This window comes from Marmota flaviventris, chromosome 1 (genome assembly GCF_047511675.1).
Source record: "Marmota flaviventris isolate mMarFla1 chromosome 1, mMarFla1.hap1, whole genome shotgun sequence".
NCBI lineage: Eukaryota > Metazoa > Chordata > Mammalia > Rodentia > Sciuridae > Marmota > Marmota flaviventris.
In genome coordinates this window covers 82,467,703-82,488,627 of record NC_092498.1, presented here as the reverse complement: position 1 = coordinate 82,488,627, position 20,925 = coordinate 82,467,703, and the positions used below count along the sequence as shown (strand labels likewise).

Here is a 20,925-nt window from a genome sequence, read left to right as displayed (position 1 = left end):
CAAGGGCTCAGAGTTTAAGAGACCTTCACTGATCGCTATCTCCTAGCGGCCACCGCAAACCCTACAGTCAATCATCTCCCCCAAGTGCCCCGGTCACGCCCATTGCTCAGACCACGCCCACTCAAGCCGCCCTCCCTCCCACCTGATGGCCCCGCCCCAAGCCCAGCAGCGGAAGACTCCCATTGGTGGAGAAGTTGTTCTGGTCCCACCCTGGAGGACGGCGATAGGTTGAACTGGTGTGGGGAGGTGGTGGTTGGCTGCTTGGGGACGGGTCCCTAGTAGTGCCTGTCAGAGTGGCTGGCGGCAGTGGCGGCTCTCGGGGCTGGGTTGTCAGTCAGTGAGAGGAGGGGGAAGATGGCTCTCCCGGACCCGTTCTGCTAGGAGGAAGGGGGGCAGGTGGTGCTGCTACTCTGGAGAAAGCAGAGCAGCCGCCGCCGTTGTCGCTGCGAGCCGCACAAGTCGAGGTTCTGTAGCTGGAGCTCTGGAAGCTGCTCTGGTGAGTCTGGCCGAGCGACCCACGCCGGGGCCCCAGGGCGGCCGGCGACCGATAACTTTTTTGTCAGGGAGGAGCCGGGGCGAGGCGGCGGCGGGGAGGGCACAGGGCTTTGTCCCCAGGGCCGCGGTTTCGTTGGGGGTAACGGCTTCGCGCGAGGCTCGGTGGGTGAGCGCGAGGCGACGCTGGGCGCTGGGGGCGTCCGGGAAGGATGGGTGGGCTGCGGCCGGCCGCTGCTTGCCCCGAAGTTGGGTGCAGCCCGCCCGAAGCCTGGCAGACTGCAGCTTTGTGCGCGCGAACTCGAGTATCTTTCCTTCCTAGCAGGGAGCGGTCCAGCCTCCGGGCGTGACTCGGGTGCCGCAGCCCCCCGGCCCCCTCTGCAGAGTCGGCCTAAAGTGGGAGCCCCCTTGCCTCTTTTTCACAGCAGGAGATGCTCCCGCCTTTCCTATCCCTCCCACGCTGTCTCTGCACTCTGGGGAGGCCACCGCTATTCGGCCAGTCTGGTTGCCAAAATGGTCACTGTAGACCCCGCTCCTGTTTGAAAGCAGCGTTCTCCTCTCGATCTTTGGTCCCATGCAAGGCAGAAAGGTTCAGAAAGCAACCACATTTCCTTCCTTGGTTATTTATGTACGAAAATCTCTTCAGCCCTTGCCCTCTTCATTCCATGAGTTATTTCTCTTCCGAGTTATTTCTCTTCGAGAATCGTCGGGTTTTAGCTGAAAATTGTTGCATTAAAAGACCCCAAGTTTTGCACGCTACAGCAAACTAGATAGCCACCCTTCAGCGTGCACGTGTGTGCTTTGTACCTTCAGAATTTAGACATTCCTGAAAGATTTTAATTTGCCCTCTTGGTTTGGTGCTGCACAGAATCGGTTCTCTGATAAATACGCTATCACACGCCTAGCAGCGGCTCCACTCTTCAGGTAGGGGGAGTGTGTTGCACTGGCAGCTACTACTTATCTCAGAGACTGCACTACTACAGGCAGAAGGGCCAAGGGGTCCTTTTGCAAATTATTTGTCCTTTGGATTACACAGTAGCTTTTAGAGCAGGTATGCTAACTCTTTGGTTCATGGAATACTTTACAGTTTGAGGTTTTAAAAATTTTGTCTACTTTAAGGCATAAGGATTTGTGTAACCTTGAGTCAATGTGGTAGTTCTGGGAGGTTTGTTTTCCATAAGAACATTCTACATCCAAAGTCATCATTTATAAGTATTTCCCCCCCCTCCCTATAGGTCAATACATTTTAAGGTTTAAAAATGAATATTAGTACTCCTGAATTTCAGGCAAGAATGAAAAATATATCCTTAGGATCTGCTTGATCAAGAGTGATTTCAGTCAGATATTCAAATCATAAACGGACAAGGGGGAAAACCATCACATAGTTAGAAAACACATTTAGACTTGGCTCATTTTATCCTTATTTGATTTATTAAAATTATTACCATAGAGGGACTAGAAGATCCCTGAACAGTACCTTGGTGTGGATACATGATGAGAGATGGGCTAGGCCTGTGTGATGTCCCTGATGTGCTTTGTTGTTGTTGTTGTTGTTGTATTTCTGTTTTATAAAATCTGCTCTTGGTTGTGGTTTTTAGAGGTGTGGTTTTGACAATAAATTGAAATACATTTCAGTCAACTCTGTTTTTCAACATTCTATTTCCTAATATTTATTTTATAGTGAATCCTAAAAAAAATCTTTAAAATTTTTTAGTATTCAAGACATTTTGTATAATTAAATTATGTCAAAATAAATTTACTTTGCATTACTCCAAGCTGAATAGTTACTAGGAGTACAGAGATGAATGTCATAGTTCTTGTCCTCATGGAATTTACTGTCTAATGTATAAGATATTAGTAATATTACAGTAGAGCAACATTTATAATACCATGTAATAACTATGAATAGAGGTTGCCTGGTGTAGTAAGGGAGCTTGTGTAGAAGATGGCCAACTCACTTTGGTTGTAGGTGAAGTTGGAAACATGCAGCTCAGTTTTGATCATGAGAGGTGAGTAACTAGCTTTCAAAGAAGTATAATGAGTGAGAAGGCAAGGAGGTATGAAAAACCTTGGCAGTTAGATAAGTCATTGATGGTGACAGGTCAATGTCAATTAACATTGTTGACAAAGTCAATAACATTGATATTGACATGGCTTGATGAAGGGGTAGTAAGCAAATGGCAGAAGATAAGGTAGTGAGGGTGGTAGAGGGTCAGGCCAGGGCATTCTACTCTTAGCTAAAGAGACTGGCTTGAAAGTGATGAATGAGAAATTCTTTATTAGATTTGTATTTTATACCCTCACTCTGGCTTAGTGAGGTAGAATCTAATAGGAAGAAAAGGGGAGGAATAAAGACTATGAGGATTTGAACTGGTTTCATTGATAGGAAATGAGGAGCACATACATTGAAGAAAGATGATAGATTCTATTTTTTTTTTTTTTTTTTTTTACTTTGAGGAAGCAGTGAGTGGATCAGGCAGATAAAGATGTAGAGAGATGTTTAGGTCTATGGATGTGGAATTTATAAAGGGAATCAGGATTGGAGAGAAGATTTGGGGTTGAATTGAAGCTGTATTGATTTGGTTTTGTAGAAATGACTCAGGGAAAGCCTTCAGCATGATAAAAATAGCAGCCAGAGCACATACTCTGATAGATAGCAGAAACAAGTAGAATAGTCTGAAAGAAATAGAGGAGTGGTAGTTAGAAAAATAGGAGGAGCAGCAGGAGAGATGCTCAGGGTAGAGATATTTTCAAATGGAGTAGGAACAAGTCAATAATTTTAAATGCTGTGAAGTGGTGTATAAGAAGAGGACCCAGTGACCAGTGACTTTGTCAGGAGTTCAGAAGTAACTTCTGCAAGTACATGTTAGCTGAGAGGTGGTTGGTTCAGAAACCAAGCTTCAGAAGGTTGAAAAAGAATGGATAGTGACAAAGTGGATGTGTTTGAGGCTTTTCAGGAAGAATAAAGTGAAGAAAGGAGAAAATAATAGCTGTAGAGCAGTGGTTTTTGAAATTGACTACACATTTGTCATCTTCCTCCCCACCCTCCAGTTCTGGGGATTGAACTCAGGGGTGCTATACTACTGAGCTATATCCCTAGCCCTCTTTTATGTTATCTTGAGATAGGGTCTTGTTGAGTTGTCCAGGCTGGCCTCACACTTTTGCAATCCTCCTGACTCAGACTCTCAAATTGTGGGATTATAGGCATGTATAGCCATGCCTGGCAATATCCTGGGATTTTGAGAATTTTGATTGCCAGAAGGAGTCTTATACCTTCCACTGAGATCAAGATAGGACCCAGACATTGGTATTTATTTAAACAAGAGCTTTTTGAAGTAAATTGGTATATAATAAACTACACATATTTAAGCTATGCAATTTAATGCTTGACACATTTACAACTGTAAAACTATAATCACTATCACAATAATGAACATATCCATCACCTTCCTAAGTTTGCTCATATGCCTTCATAATCTTTCCCTCTCATCCAAGGAAGCCAGTGATCCACTTCCTGTCAGATTACTTGCATTTTTTTAAAAAAAGTTCCCTAGATAATTTCAATCTGCAGACATGGTTGAAAACTACTGCCTAAGAACAGAGGTTGAAGGAAGGTTATATTTATTTGTTTACACACATAAGAAAAGTCAAAGTAGAGACTAGAAGGTAAGAGATGCAGGCAAGTTGAGATGATTATTGGAACTAAGTCCTTGAGGAAATAGAAATGGAAGGAATTCAGAGCCTTGGCCAGTAAGAAATTCTGGAAAAAACATCTCTAACAACAACAACAACAAAAAAATTGTGTTAAAGATAGTATATTCCTTTATTACCAGCATTGTTGTTGTATAGTGTCAATATTGGGTCTATGTAGTATTTCTCAGGTACTCAAAAATATTTGAGAGCATCTTAATATTGTCAAAATGGATACACTTAGAAAAGCCCCTTGCATGAAGCCTGAGACCCCTGGCACTACTGTGGAATGCTTTGTCTTTTTTTTTTTTTTTTTTTTTTGGAGGAGAGCAGATGGAATCAACAGTTTGTCAATTGCTTATTACTGAGAATCAAGTACTGCCAGAGTCTTTTTGGCCTTCTCTTAGGCTGCATATCTGCCCAGAGGAAAGGGAACATTTCACACTTGACAATTTCCTGTTTAAAGCATCTTTACTCAAAAGAAATCCTGTGTGCTTGCCCTTTGGATATTGCCTTATAAATCATTGGAGAGAAAATTATTCCTCTGTCTCCAAAATGAGACAGAGAAGAGTTGAGATTAGTTGTCAAAGACCCTCGTTCTTCACCTGAGGAAGATAATACATAAGTTTCCCCACCACTTTCATTTTCTTTTTACAATTTCAGGATTTGGATATCGAGGTCCAGAGCTTGTTCCTCACTCTTGAATCTTATCTTTTGCAGGGGAATGAGAATAGTATGGCTAATATCTGAATATTATTTGGCATTGTATTTGATTATAAGTAAAGTTGGAGTGAAGTATTTTGTCTGATTGTCTTCTAGAACTCTGAAAATTTCTTTCATAGTGATTAAAATGTAGCTTAAAACAATGGAAGAATCAATGTTAGCATGATTTTAGATATAATTGTCCCTATGGTCACAAGAATATCATAAATGTTCTATATTTTCCTAATTACTAATGTCATTGTAGGACAAGGACAATGATAAATGATAATATTATTATGCATTCATGAATTTTCTAAATGATAAGTAAATATTTATTTAATATTTTCCAAATGATAAGTAATGTTTATCATTTACCTGCCATCATCCAGAGATACTTATTATTAATATCCTTATAGGTCTTTTGGAATGGGTATTTACATTAAAAAAAAAAAAAAACCACAATCTGCTATCTGTACAATCAGAAAAATGAGAATTTATACCCCAATTGATTCAAATGTATAAATTGCCAAGATCATTGTAATGTCATGTGTAGCTAATAAAAAATAAATAAATAAATAAATAAAAATGTTTTTTATGTGCTGCTTTTTCACCAGCTTATGTTCCCTTAACAGGTTGTGAATGCTTACTCACGTCAATAAAATATTATTTTTTACAACATAACATTAATTTAAAATGTGTGTATAATATTCCAGCATATGGATTTACCATAGTTTGTCTAATTACCATATTAATTTTTGCAAATTTATGCTCTTTCCAATAATTCTGAATGAAGAGATAGTAGTTAGCTAACCATTACCCATGTAATGGGTTTTGTAATAACTCATTTATTCCATTTATAAATGATTATCATTTGGTCTTCTTGTCAACAATAAATTCTTTTGTTGCATTGATCAGAACTTCTAGAATACCATTAAATTATAGTAATAAATAGTGAGCATTGTTGGCTCATTTCTCATTTAAATGAGAATTACTTTAGGGTTTCACAGTTGTGAATTCAAAATTTTTATTTATGGCACGTTGAGAAAATACTCTTCTGTCCCCCTCCCTTCCCGTTTCTGGAACCGAGATAGATGTTAAATTTGATCAAACTCTCTCACACTACATTGAGATGATAATGTGGTTTTGTTCTTTTACCTATTGGTTAATGAGTTGTATTAGAAAATTTTCAATATATTTCACCAAATTAGGATAAAGGTCACTTGATAATATCTTGTCTTTTAAAAGTAATGCTATATTTGATTTGCTGTATGAGAGTGATATAGTAAATATCCTTCATATTTTACTTTTAACATTTTGGTTTTTGAATATGCTAGGTTTGGCGGGGAGAGAAAGCTATCCATCTTTTCTGTATCCTCTGGCAATTAATCAATTAATCTCTTCCTTGGAAGGATTGAAGTAGTTTACCTGTAAAATTATCTAGGTCTTTAATATACTTTATTGAATTCTAATATGTGGTTAAGTACTATAGAATATTTTGCATAATTAATTTCATTTAATTATTTAATTTTATGAAGTAAGAATTATTATTCTTATTGTACAGATTAAGTCTTGTTCAAATCAACACCTTGTTAGTGGTAGAGTACAGACAATTTAAACTCAATTTCTATATGATGCCATTCTATTTGAAAATCAATTTCTTTAATTTTTTTCTATGACACTTCTCTCACTTCTTATACTTGATAAGTAAATTTAATTATTTATTTGAGCATTTTAAAGTTTTTCTTTTGCACAATTTGTTTCAAATTTTGGTAACCCCATTATAATTATTACTAGTCAGTTCTGTGATGAATTCACATCTGCTATTTTAATAAATATAGCCTAATAAAGTTAAAGTAAATGACCCTGGAGTGGAGTGGGGTGAGATGGAGAAACTTAAAATTGATATTTGCATAATATACTTAATTCACATTTCAACTTGAAGGTCTTCAAGATTAATTTGCATTCCTGAATCCTGTTTGTATGTTGTAAAGAATGTTATGTTAAATGTATCATATAGAAGAGATAGAGGAGTTTTGGAAACATAGTATTTTTTTTTAATTGTAGTTCAAACATTTATTGTTTTTGATTCTTGTAACAGGGTAGCATTTAGTAACTGGTAAGTAATATTTGTTTGGTGTGCATTTTTGAACAAAAAGCCTTTTGGTTAGCTGATGAACATAAGTTTCTTTCTCCTATATGTGCATAAGGATTCATTCAGTCATTGTACTTGACTTAATGAAAATATTATATGTGATTTCTAAAACTGTACTATGCAAATTATTTTAGTTTTCGGCTATGGAAAGATATACATTTACTTTTGTATAGAGTGATATATAGGCTTGGAAATTTAAGAGAATAATGTAAGCCTTAAAAGTGCTTAAATTGGGCAACATTTACAAACTCTATTTTTTTCTAATTGAACTCTTTTGTCTTTTCACTTTTAAAATATACATTGTTTAATTAATTCATTTAGGGTCCTGGGTCTAATCAATACATAAACAGTACTCCCATCTCCTTCCATTGGAGATATAAAAAGTTGTCCTTTTGGCCTCTTGGAACTTTCTGGACATATCTATTCCTGTTTGATCTGAATTTCAAAGTTTCTGCTGATTTTTTTAGTCAATGGATATTATTGTGGCAGAGACACAACACAGTGCCTAACGCAGTGCATACTTGAGTAGTTGAGAAGAGGAAGGGACCATTTTGTGAAATTAGGAAACTTCAAGTGGGTCCTGGTAAGGAAATGGAGAGGATGGTAAAGTAGTTTAGAAATGGGGGACAGAGAATGGCTATAGTAGTTTAGAAATGAGAGACCATATGCTTTCTGTTTATTGAATGTTGTAAGAGGAATATAAGGTATGATGTTGTAAGAGGATATAAAGTATAAGGAATATAAGGTAAGGCATCATCAACTAGAATGTGCAAATCAAACAGACTGTTAAAGAAGTGTTCAAAATTTGGGAAATGGTTACATGGGTGATGGAACAAGAAGATTGAAGTAAGTGAAGTCAAGAAGCAGAGTTTCAGCAGGGAAGACACTTGTTACAAAGTTAAAGAGAAAGAATGAGCATTGAGAAAGAGCTGATAGATTTGTTTATAAGGTCATGGAGAATATATGATGAAAATCCAGTTTATGTTATAAAGTACATTAAGGAATAGGTTGATGGTGAGCCATTGGAGATAAAGGGTTAATCAGTGAAGAATAAAGGTACTGGAATCTGATGAAACCCCCCTCTTGGACCCCTCTTTTTGGAACTGTAATCTCCTGAAATAAATTCTCAGTTGTCCAAATGATAAATACTCTGTTAGTGATAATTTGAGCTATCTTTTGTTAAATATCTACTATATGCTGGTGCTTTATTTGTATTATTTTTAATCCCTAAAACATTTTCATTTGGTATAAGTTACCCTCCACCTTTCATAGTTGAGGAAGAAGAGACTCAGAAAGTTAAGTAACTTGCTGAGGTGTCATTTTTTTTTGTCTCTGAAGTTGGCATTAATTTTGTTATGCCATGTGCTTTCTGTTTATTGAATGTTGTAAGAGGAATATAAGGTATGACGCCTCTTCTTACAGGAAAGAATGGGAAAAATTTCAAGTATGCTTGCGATAATTTGTGTTAACTGTATTTTTTAATTTAAATTGTTTTATAAAAGGAATCCTATTAATAACCTTTTGTATATACTAATATCTAATTTTTAATAATTGCTGTTATTTTTAGATAAAATGTTCTTTAATACTTTTTTTACTTATAATAATGATAATAAGGTTGAAAGGAAAGAAAGGATAGGTCAAGAAAGAATATATAAATAAGAATGAAACTTGTTTTCACCATGAGAGATATAAATATATTGTAGAATTTCTCATAAAAAAGGTCAGCCTCTTCATGACAGTCTTATTGAGTTGGTCACAAGATAGTAATCAGAGGATATATTCTTCATATCACCAGATTATAAAGCTCCAGAGAGTTTATTGTAATATAAGGTGAAGTATTGAATTTTGATTCCATCAATCTGGAATGAATTACTAGTAGAAGGGTCCAAGCAAATGTTTGGGGTTTTTTTTTTTTTTTTTTTTTTTTTTTTGGAATAAACCCTTTCTTCAGAAGCAATGCATAATGGAAAAAGAAATGCTTAAAATACTTTAGGGATCTAAACATTCTTATAGCACTTTTACATACTTTGGGAGGAACCAAGATAGAATTTTTTTTTTGCCATACCAATTTTAGTTTCATATTCAGCTATAAAGCAATGTATAGTGTACATTTGTTATATTAGTATAAGACTTGATATTATTGAAAAATAATTTTATTATTCAGTCTTTGCTAAAACAAATCAGCTTCTATCCCAGGTAATACAAACAAGGGTGATTATACTGAACTATTTATTTCTGCTTTGCTTACTGTGATCTTTTTAAACCAAGAAAAACAACTACATGAATAAGATCCACTAAGTTTCTGGTTGGGAAGAATCAAATAGAATTTTGCATAGTCAAGATTTGTTGCTTTTATTCTGATGCCCTCTCAGGAGACTTTACTACCATCAACCACATTTTCTTGCATTTTCTCCTTGCACCTCCCTCTTTGCCCCCCATTTTCTATTGAACATCTGGGTCTCAACTGGCAGACTTCTTTAATGGTTGAGAGTCTCATTCCAGCTTATTAAAGGCAATGACTCATGCTAAAACATCAACCCACAAGTTAATTGGAATTTGGTTCTCTTGACATTTCTCTCTTCCTTTGTCCCCAACATTGCAGTAGGGAAAACTGCTACTTAGAACGCAAAAAGCTTTAAGGAATTAAAGTAGAGCTGTGCTTTGGAAAGTGTATTTCTGTATACTTTTATGTTTGAGGAAGAGAGAGTAAAGAGGGGATTTACCCTCTTTAAAAGCAAAATGATAGCAAAATAATTGAAACATAATATTTGTTTTGTGTTTTCTTTTATGTTCCTCCTCATTTTCCTCAGAGCATTTATTTTTATTATTTTACTTTATTGCTTATACCTTGATTTATCTTGATTTATTTCAAAAAAGATTCAGGGGTGCTTCCTTCTCCTGTGTTTTAGGTTTACTTGTCCCCTTTAATAGACCATGAATCCCTTAAGTCAGCTACTATGTCATATTCATTTTGTAAACCTAGCATCAAGGGCAGAGTAGACATGTTAGTAGCTTATGAATAAGTGGTTGATATTTAAGCATGTTTAGTACAAGTAAAAAAGAGCCAGATTCATGGCTGGGTCCTAGGTGATCGTATCATTGGTGCTTGTATGGGTTGTGTCCCCTTCAAAATAAATGTGTTGGGAGTCCTAACCCCTAGTACCTCATACCATAACTCTGTTTGGAAGTAGGGTCTTTACAGAGGTAATGAAGTTAAAATGAGGGCTTTAGGGTGGTCCCTAATCCAAAATGACTGGTGTCCTTAAAAGAACAGGACATTTAGGAAAGACAGAGGAAGACAGGGTGAAGTCATGGGGGGAAAGATAGCCAAGCATAAGCCAAGGAGAAAGGCCTGAAACAGATCCTTTTCTCATAGCTCTTAGAAGGAATCTACCTTGCTGACATCTCCTGGCCTCCAGAACTATGAGAACATCAATTTCTGTGCTTCATCCACTCTGTCTGTGGTACTTTCTTATTGCAGCCCTAGCAAACTAATGTAGATGGCTTGTATGCTTGGATGTAGCAAAACCTCAAATACCCTTAATTTGCCTATTCCCAAATAACAGATTGCTAAACTTAATGCCAAAACCTCAAGACTTTTTACTATTTCCCCTGGGAGAGAGAGAAATTTGGATAGTTTAATGGAGACAGTAATAATTACTTTCCTCCTTTCAAATTTCTCCCAATACAGTGGCAAGCAGCTGGTTAATATTTAGTTTTATTGGATTTATTTGGTTTGGCAAGGCCAAAGTATTTATGGGAATTTAAGTTTTTTTTTTTAAGTATAGCAAAATTTATTAGAAGAGAAAGAAGATAGGGAAAAATGCTCACAAGGAAGAGAATGGGTTGTTTTCTTAAGTGTTCAAGAACCTCTGCTAATAGACTTGGTTGCTTTTTCAAAGTAGAAAATGGAAGAAGATTGAGTAAAATATTTTAAATATGATGTTAATTTATGCTTATTGCTTATGCATAATATTAGTAACATTGTTCTGTCTGCAGTATAGTGAAACAGGGGTAAAGGAGTACCTTTGGGGCTCATACACATTACTTTGGTAATTGCCACACCCTGTAATCATCAGCCAGTCATACTGAGTTGCTATGGACATTTTCAAAATTTTTTCATTACATGCTAAGTATGTATGCAATTTTTACCCTTTATTTCTCCTTGACATTTAAAAATTGAGTCATATATCAAATAGTGCTGTATTTAGTCATTTCTTTTATAGTGTTTTGAGATACTTTGCTGAAAGAGATAGTTTTGAATATATGCGAAAAATAAAACAGTTGTTCTTTCATTATTTGGAGGTAGTTTACTAGAGTTCTGAAAGTAGGGTAAACTTAATTAACTAGATAGTGGGATAAAAGTCTAGTCCGGGGGTGGGTGGGGATATGTTTGTCATAAAGCAAAGAAAAATAGACAAGAGAGCTCCAATTTATAAAGATGTGAGAATTTTTGTCTAATTTTGGCATTTAAACTTCAGTCAAACTTGTATGTGTTTGGAGCATCCTTGCTACTGGTAAGTGGGCACTATGGTAAATAACAGTGATATACTTTTCTTCCTTTCTCTCTTCTCTTGCTCTCTACTTTCTTTCTTGGGATTGAATTTAGGGCCTCATATATGCTGAGCACATGCTACCACTGAGCAATACCCCATTCCCATACTAGTATAATTTTTTAAAAATCCCATTTCTTTTCCTTCATTCCAACTGAGGAAAATACTAAAACCAAGAATTTCCTCAAAATGAGAGGCAAACAAGTGACAGTACTGGATCTAACTGTGAAGATTTTAATTCAGTACCCTATTATGTTCTTTCTATAGACTCTGTAGTTTGCAGTCTAACTGCCATCAGTATGCCCAGTATGCCATTTATGTATTTCTTTTGGTACCAGGGATTGAACCCAAGTCCACTAAACCACTGAACCATATCTCTAGCCCTTTTTGTTTGTTAGTTTTTTTAATTTGGAGACAGGGTGTCTCTAAGTTGCTTAGGGCCTCACTAAGTTGTTGAGGCTGACTTTGAACTTGTAATCCTCCCGCTCAGCCTCTTGAGCTGCTAGGATTATATTCACGTGCCACAGTGCTTTGCTATACATATTTTTGCTATATATATTTCATTCGTGTGTGTGTTTGTGTGCATGTATATATTCAATCAAAACAAAATAATCATATTAGTTTAAATTCCAAAGCAATTGTGAGAATCTAAATGTCTTATATTAAGACACGATATTAAAGAAATTTGCAAAAATGTGAAATAATGCTACTCATCTCAATAATTTTTGTTGTTTAGGAAATCATTATTTTTAAATAACAATGTTATTTGTGTTGACACATAATACATTTATCATTGTTATTTTTAAATGAATTTATATTTAAAACTTTGCCTTTAAAAATTCCAAATATGATAAAACTTAGTAAGTATAACTATCATAACCAAAAGCTCTTCAAAATTCTCAATAATTTTATTTTTACTTTTTTAATTTGTTCTTATTAGTTATATATGACAGTAGAAAGCATTTTGACACATATACATAAATGGAGTATAATTTCTCATTCTTCTGGTTGTATATGATGTATACACTGGTCGTGTAGTCATATATGTACCTAAGGTATTAATGTCCAATTCATTCTACTATTCTTCCTACCCATCTTCATTTTCCTTTGCCTAATTCAAAGTACTTCCATTCTTCTCTAACCATCCCCTCCCCTTATTGTGAATTAGCATTTGCCTATCAGAGAAAACATTCAGCCTTTGATTTTTGGGGGGGATTTGCTTATTTCACTTAGCATGATATTCTCCAGTTCCATCCATTTACTGGCAAATGCCATAATTTCATTCTTCTTTAAGGCTGAGTAATATTCCATTGTGTATATATACCACATTTTCTTTATCCATTTGTTGGGAGCTACTTGTTGGAGTTACGTATGGACTGTTGTGCATTGTAGCCTAATGAATAGGGAATTCTGGTGTCAGGGAACTTCTAGTAGACATTTCCTCTGTGGAAGACTGCCCAGACACATTGTGAACCCTATTCAAGCTTTGCCACATCCCACACAGCACTGGAGATGGGATTGACCTGCTAAGATGCCAATCAACCTGCTGACTGCAAGATGTCAGGAAGTAAGACTCCATCCCTGAAACCTTACCCCTACCTTTGATGTACTCCCTTAAATAAACCAAGGGAGCCATTTTCTAATTGTCTAGCTCCAGATCCTATGTGGACTGGACCTATCAGGGGGTCCAGCTCCTTAAAACTATTCTTTCCGACTCTTTGTTTTTTGTTCTTCACTAATTATTCTAGACTTTAATTTCTCAGGAGGTTTATTCCTCTGAGCAGGCAAGAATTCCCTAGCAGAGATGTTGGTCACCCTGTGATATCCATTCATCTGTTGAAGGGCACCTAGATTGGTTCCATAGTTTAGCTATTTGTGAGTTGAGCTGCTATAAAAACTGATATGGCTGTGTCATTGTAGTATGCTGATTGTAGGTCCTTTGGGTATAAACTGATGCTTTCAATAATTTTTAAGAGTAAAGTTTTGAGAATTGCTATTTTTGTAGCATAGAAAAATATTCAAAATAATGCACAACTAACTTTTTTTTTCTAAAGTACATGATAGCAACAGTGAGAAGGTTGAACATTTCTTTCAATTACATGGTAAAGATTTAAGTATAGCAATTAAAAAAGAACTCTGATGACCAAAAATATTAGAGGATATAGAAGATATGTATTCTACCAAAGTGATCAGTTTTTTGTTTGCTTTATTTTTTTTCTCAACAGAAATTTTGCGATTGTTTTATAGTTGCATAGTTAAGCAGAACCTGCATTTAAATTCTACATTAATGATTTTGTGTAGTTCTTATAATTTTATCATGACACTAACACTTGTAATTATTCATCTGGAAAATGTAGGGTGCTACCTTGTTTCATTTTTCTCCTCATTTATTCCATTCTCTTCTTTTGCCATCTGGATTATATGCTCCTTAAGGACATAGACCATGTTTTACTGTTCTTTTGCCATTTGTGCGAAGTAATAGAATCACTTTGCATTATACTCTCTAAGCACTCAATGGCTTATTGAATTATTAATGTTTCAGTTTAAATAGATAGGAGTATTGACTTTTGTGTACATAAAAATGTTGAATGCATTATATCTTAACATGACCTCCCAGTCTATGTCTGTTTTTGCCTAGTTCTATTCTCCTTTGTTTCCACCTATCGAGCCTATAGTCTAATAAATAGTATGAACTTGAAGGATAGAAAACAAATGTGTCAACTTGAGATCTTGGTCTATATGTTAAAAGCATTCCTTATCCCTATGCTATTTACCATGCAATTGTACAATAATCATGTCAATAAATGCTGTTGAGATAATTTTTAAAGTTCAAATTTTTGTAGCAATCTCAAATCTGTCATCATAGACTTTATAATGTATGTATTAGTTGTCAGGGTTAAATGGACTTTGACTTACGGAGGCAATACTTGAATCATTTAATATAGCTATCCTTGTATTTTGTAAAAGATGATAGAAACATTTTGGAAAATATTATTTCAGTCAATAATTGCTCTTACAGATTTCTACCTACTACATTTAAAATAATTCACTTGTGATATTTAATGAAGTGCCTAAATGAATAGATTCTAGAATTTCTAAAAATGATAATGGAAGATTTTCTAAGTCAAGGTTATCTACATCCATCAATAAATCTTTAAACCATCAGATGATGCTATTGTGGCTCACAGATGCAGTGCCATAGTTCTCTCCTGACAAGTTTGCCTTGGCAACCCATATAACTCATTGGTATGAGCTGAGTTTTTCCTGGGTAGTCTGTAAAAAGCAGAGGAGAAAAAGGAAGCCAGAATGGGAAGCACATAGAAGTTGGAATGACCTAGTGTATTTTGAAGATTATGATAAGTGAAATTTGGATTATGGCCATGTTACAGGGCAAGTTTGCAGTGAAAGATCTCATTGATCTTGATGATATATTCAGGATAAGAGTGGTGTTTCAGGAAGATTAGTATGGTAGTAACATGCCTAGTGTACTGCAGAAGGGAGGCAACCAGAAACAGGAGTGCTGTGTGAGCAGCCTATGCAGAAGCAGTAAGAGCCCAAACTCAGGGTGTTGCTGTGGAGATGGAGACTAGATGGTAAATTTGACAGGCATTATGAAAAATGAAATTTATTCCCTTATTCAACAACTATTTATTAGATACTATATGCATTTATGCTAATAATATTTGAACTAACTTGGCCTGTAATTGTTATATAATTTTATTTTAAAAACTTTGATTTCAAAAAATGTATTATATACACTGGTGGCGAAGTTCTTAATATTTTCTGGGAATTTGTGATGTTAAAAATAATGAATGTTGAGAACCTTTCTTAAATGAAAAGCAAACATTTTCCCCTTAATTTTCCTAACTGTTCTATGGTTTATTTGATTAACAAGTTGAAAGGCAGCTACTTAATCACGTATGTAAGAAATCCTTTGGCAAGAAAATGGACCAGAGGGCTTTATTTTTAAAGACAGCTTATATCTATATTCTTGAATGATTATGAATGTTCTAGAAGTGCATAATAAAAGCCATTTCTCTTCACTCGTGCAATGAAATTATCACTTTATATTATAGTTTTAAACATTTGTAAATGTGATTTTTATATCAAGCATGCTAGAGAAGGTTGTTTGTTTAAAGGAAACTGAAAAGTACTTTAAGTTCAAGGTCATTTCTTTGGTTAAAGCCAATGATACAAAATATGTATGAATCCAAAATATGTAAAAACCACATTAGAATATTTTTATAAGTAATATTGGCTAATGTATAATAGTTTTCATGTTGGAATAAAGGCAAAAGGGCAGAGTGAGGCAATGGAAGTATGTTCAATTATTCATCATTTTACAAGTAATTGATGCCTTGGTTTGTTGATGAGAAAGTTAAATGTGAAAAATTTACCATTAATGGCATTGTCTTCAGTTACAATAAGCAGAAATACTTTTTTCTTACCTTTATAATTGCAAATAAATTGCCCACATCATTGTTTTTATATTCTCTCCATTAGATCCTAATGAAAACCTGGCTTTTGATGATTCTACTTCATTGAAATTATTTTGCTTTCTTCATTGTCTTCCTGGACAATCATATTCTTTGTGGTAATTGATTTTTATACATATTTACTATTTCCTCATTGGTAAATCTCCTATTATATATTTCAGAGATTTCTATCTTAAGGCTGAATCTGGAACCTTTCTCTGCATAGACCCCTATTTCTTTCCCATACTAAACATTAAGATTTGGATTTTTATCATGGATAGTTACTTAGTGTGGGCCCCCCTATGCCTAGACTATGTCTACTTTGGGAATCTTTATTTATTGTTATTGCACTAACTATTACTTATATTGGTATGACTTTACAACATGTCACTGGAATTTCTTTAGTTTTTCTCTAGTATGAATTTCCCGGATTCTAAAACAACTTTTACTGCATGTTATAATATCAACAACTGTGTTGGCATTTCTTTGCTGTGACAAAATATCTGAGTAAAATAACTTAAAGGAGGAAAAGATTTATTTTGGCTCATGGTTTCAGAGGTTTCAGTCCATGGTCAGCTGGCTCCATTGTTTCTGGGTCAGTGAGTATATCATGGTGGTGGAAGGGCAGGGCAGAGGAAAGCTGCTCAGCTCATGGCAGCCAGGAAGCACATGGAGAAGGAGAGAGAAGGGACGAGGGACCAGAGTCCCTACGGGCATGCCTGCAAGGAACATTCCCTTTAACTAGGTCTCATCTCCTAAAGTTTCTACTGCCTTCCATTAATGCCATCAAATTACAAATCACTGAATGGGCTAATCCATTGATGAGGTCAGAGCCCTTGTGATTTAATCATTTCCAAAAAATCCTGAACATTGCTGCATGGGGGACCAAGCCTTTAAAAACAAGAGGTTTTGGGGGAACATTTGAGATCCAAACTATTAACAACTACTTTGAAGAGTTAAGTAATGAGGTAAATGTGGTGTTTAAAACTCAGAAGCTAGACATGGTGCATGCCTGTAATCCCAGCTAGTGAGGAGGATGGCAAGTTTGAGACCAGTCCAGGCAACTTAGTGAGACCCTGACTCAAAATAAAAACAATATCATTGTCTTCCTGGAGATGGAGATGTATCTCAGTAGAACACTTGCTTAGTATGCGTGAGGCCCTGGGTTCAAACTAGTAAAGATCTATAATTTTGTTCACTTATTCATTCTCTGGACAATGTTTATGATTCTGTTATATGTAAACCAATTTAACAAGGTTTCATTATAACAGGTGTTAAAAAATTGATTGGTGGGCTGGGGATGTGGCTCAAGCGGTAGCGCGCTTGCCTGGCATGCATGCGGCCCGGGTTCGATCCTCAGCACCACGTACAAAGATGTTGTGTCCGCCGAAAACTAAAAAATAAATATTAAAAAAAAAATTCTTAAAAAAAAAAAAAATTGATTGGTTAAATACATGACAAGAGTAGCCTTATTTGAAAGGAGTTTTTACAAAAATGGTCTTCTTGTTTTGCTGATTCCAAGCCTAGTATGAACACTTTCTGTGATACTTGATTGCTAAGGAAGGTTATACAATTTTAGGTTTTCTTGATAGACGTGTTATAGCCTGATAGCTTGTTAGATTTCTTCTGAGCTGTTACATTTGCACTAGATGCTAGATATGTTTACCTTTTCTGCTCATATAAAGACTCTTCTAAATAAAACTGTATCTACATGATCCTGTACTTTTGTTCTCAAATGTTGGCCCAAGGGGAGACATCTATTTCAAGGACAGGCCATCTCTGGACTGGCCAGTTTTAGTCACACTCAAAATAAAGAACTGGCCAAATCAGAGATTTATATAAAGAATTTGGAGTTGGGAAATTGAGAAATACAGGTTTGCTGCAGAGGAGAATGTGGGCCTGGAACAGAAAAAAGGTCATGATAGGATTAGAATAACCACCATGGGCCATAGGAAAGTGTCTTATAGTCAGCTTTTTTCACCACTGTGACTAAAAGATCTGACAAGAACATTTAGAGAAAGAAAAGTTTATTTTGAGGCTCAGAGTTTCAGAGATCTTAGTCTATCTGCCAACTCCATTTCTCCAGGCCCATGATGAGGCAGATTATCAGGCAAAGAGTGTTAGAGGAAACCAGCTTTGGACATGGCAGGAGAGAGGAAGAGAAAGAGGGAGACACACCCTTCCATGACCCACCTCCTCCAGCCACACCCTACTTGCCTACCTATTAGTTACAGTTAATCCCTATTAGGGGATTAATTCACTGATGGGTTATGTGGACCATAATCCAATCATTTCACCTCTAAACCTTCTTGCATTGTCTCACATATGAGCTTTAGGAGGACATGTATCTAAACCAAAAGAGCAGGGTAATTGAGAAACTAGTCAGCAAATAGAGAGTGTACCGAACAAAGCAGAGAAGTCACAATAAACTGGCTACCTTTAGAAAACAGATCCGGGTTGTAGTTTCTAGCTTTAGGTCCAGTTTCCTTAAGTCCTCATTATGCTACAATTTGTATCGTTAGATTTCTGCAGTTTTTAAAAATATATATACAATTATTCTCTCCCACTTTTTTTGAGCTAGCATTCAAATAGCCTTGACTAAAATCATATGCAATTTATTGACGAATTAGATTTCTCTGAGCTAAGAGGTTCCAGAATGGTGAGATGAGCACTTTTTTTTTAATTGATATTAGAATAATGCATGCCTGAGTGGTTCAGTAATTTCTTTAAAGCATTCTGTTCCATACCATAGTTTGTGATGGGCTTTATGACCTGTGGTTTCCTAATGGAGTGGAAATGTGTTTCTTAGTTTCATTGTACCAATTTTCTTGTTTCTATCTTATCCCTCCATTTTGTGGAATGGATGGCTTTGTAAACCCCCAAATTTAGGATTAATTTGAATTCATTTTACATAGAATTATGTTCTGGATTTTGCCATCAAATTAATAAAAATCATCCCTTGGGAAAATATCTACATTGTGGAAACAACCTATATGTTCATCTGATGCTTTGAGTCAGTATGAGTATTGGACAAATGAATTTTATGGTCTTCTACATATGTCCCTATCTATAACATTAAAGTACTGCATTGTCTGTAAAAATGTCTAATTGTAGCAAGTATTGCTTTACATTGCATATCTTAGTCAATTTGCTTTTGAATAATTTATTTTTATGTACGGTTGTAGGATAAGCAGGGACTTTAGAAATCTTCTAGTTTTCCCCCTAATTTTTATGAGTTTTTCTTAAACCTAGAAAGAGAAAAAAACAATCTATCATTTTGAAAATGTTATTTTCTCTCAATAGCCCATCTTACACTGAAGTTCTCAGTGATAAGGATTATTGATTATTAATTATTCTATCAAACCTGAATTCCTTATTGTATTTACATTTTAAAAGGTTTTAAAAATATTAATTATATTGAAAATTTAAAGATCTAATACCAGAAAGCAGAAAAATCCAGATGAAACAATTTTTCTTAACTGAAAATTTAAATAAAATCATTTGACATTTCAGGAAGATTGTATTCTAGGGAGCTAGCATCAAGATATATATGTATTTAGATTATTTATGCTTAATAAAAAGCTTTTATATAATATCGTGGCAATTGTGATTGCTTCCTCCACTGATTAAGTATAACACTTATGACAAGATGATTATTAGCCAGTGAGTTTTCTTTTGTTCTGTGGCCATGGTTCTCTAAACTTTTAATTCTAGCCAACTGTTTCATAATGTCTGTCATTATTGACAATAGGGATCAAGCAAAAAAGTACACATGAGAAGAATGTAATCACCTTTATTGGACAATTTAGGAATTATGTCGTGTTTACAAAGGGTTTTATTACAAGTTTTCAGAGAAAAGTCTAACTCCTTGATGGGAGGGACCATCTCTTTGATCAACCTAATGCTCTCCATTAGGAGTTACCGTAATGCTTTGCACTAAGCCGATCTGTCCAAATATTTGGTTAAGATAGTTCTGTTGCTGCCTAATAAACTATCCTGAAACTTAGTGGCTTCAAATAGCAACTATTTATTATCTCTTAAAAATATGAGGCTGACTAAATTTAGCTGGGCAGATATTCTGCTTATTGGTAGCAGAAACTACAATCATCTATCTGGAGGTTTGACTCGGCTGGGAGGTCTAAGATGTTTCAGTCCCATGGGCGGCATGTAGTGCTGTTCTCAGCTGGCAGTTCAGCAGGCACCTCAGCTGTTTTCCCTGCAAGCTTCTGTGGTGGTTTGGGCTTCATACAGTGTGCCCACTGGATTCCCAGAGGGATACATGCATGAAGGTGGAAGCTGCAGATTTCTTAAGGCCTGGCCTCAAAGGTTTTCTGGCACTGTGTTCATTATGTTCTTGTGGGAAATTAGTTAATTAGTTAAGAGGATCCATCTAGATATCAACATGGTTATTGAAAAATACTTCTTTCTAAACTCCTATTAGAGTTCAAATCAGATATTCTTCTGAAGTTCTAGAAGATTTGAGAAGAACAGGAAGATGGAAATAAGAAGAGGGATTGTTATCTTTCCTTCTATTACTCTAGCTTTCCCAACAGAAAAACACTGGGCTAGTTGTCATAGTACACTGAAATCCCAATGTGATCTTATCCATGGGTTGTGCAAAAGATGATTTAGTCAAAGAATGTTTCCCTGAGTAAAAACTTATGTTCACTTTTTGATAGCCAGATACTTGTTTTTTTTTTTAATTCAGAGGAGAAAAGACCTATGCAATGGGCTTTGGGAAAGACTCCCTACACCTCTCTTACTAGCCCTGTAAATTATATTGCATCTCCCTGTGCCTTGAGCAGAAGCTTTATTTGCTCAAGGGCACAGGCCTGCCATGAGGCATTCAACAACCCCTCAT

General features: G+C 35.7%; 1 protein-coding gene across 3 annotated transcripts in view; it reads left to right on the top strand.

The window, feature by feature from the left end:
- The first annotated feature begins 292 nt into the window (after positions 1-292).
- The window catches only part of Hycc1 (hyccin PI4KA lipid kinase complex subunit 1), a 72,567-nt gene continuing 51,934 nt past the window's right edge, over positions 293-20,925 (top strand). For all 3 annotated transcript variants that reach the window (XM_027932702.2, XM_071613729.1, XM_071613733.1), the window contains exon 1: positions 293-496. The gene's annotated coding sequence lies outside the window, so the exon portion shown is untranslated. The remainder of the gene's footprint in view (positions 497-20,925) is intronic.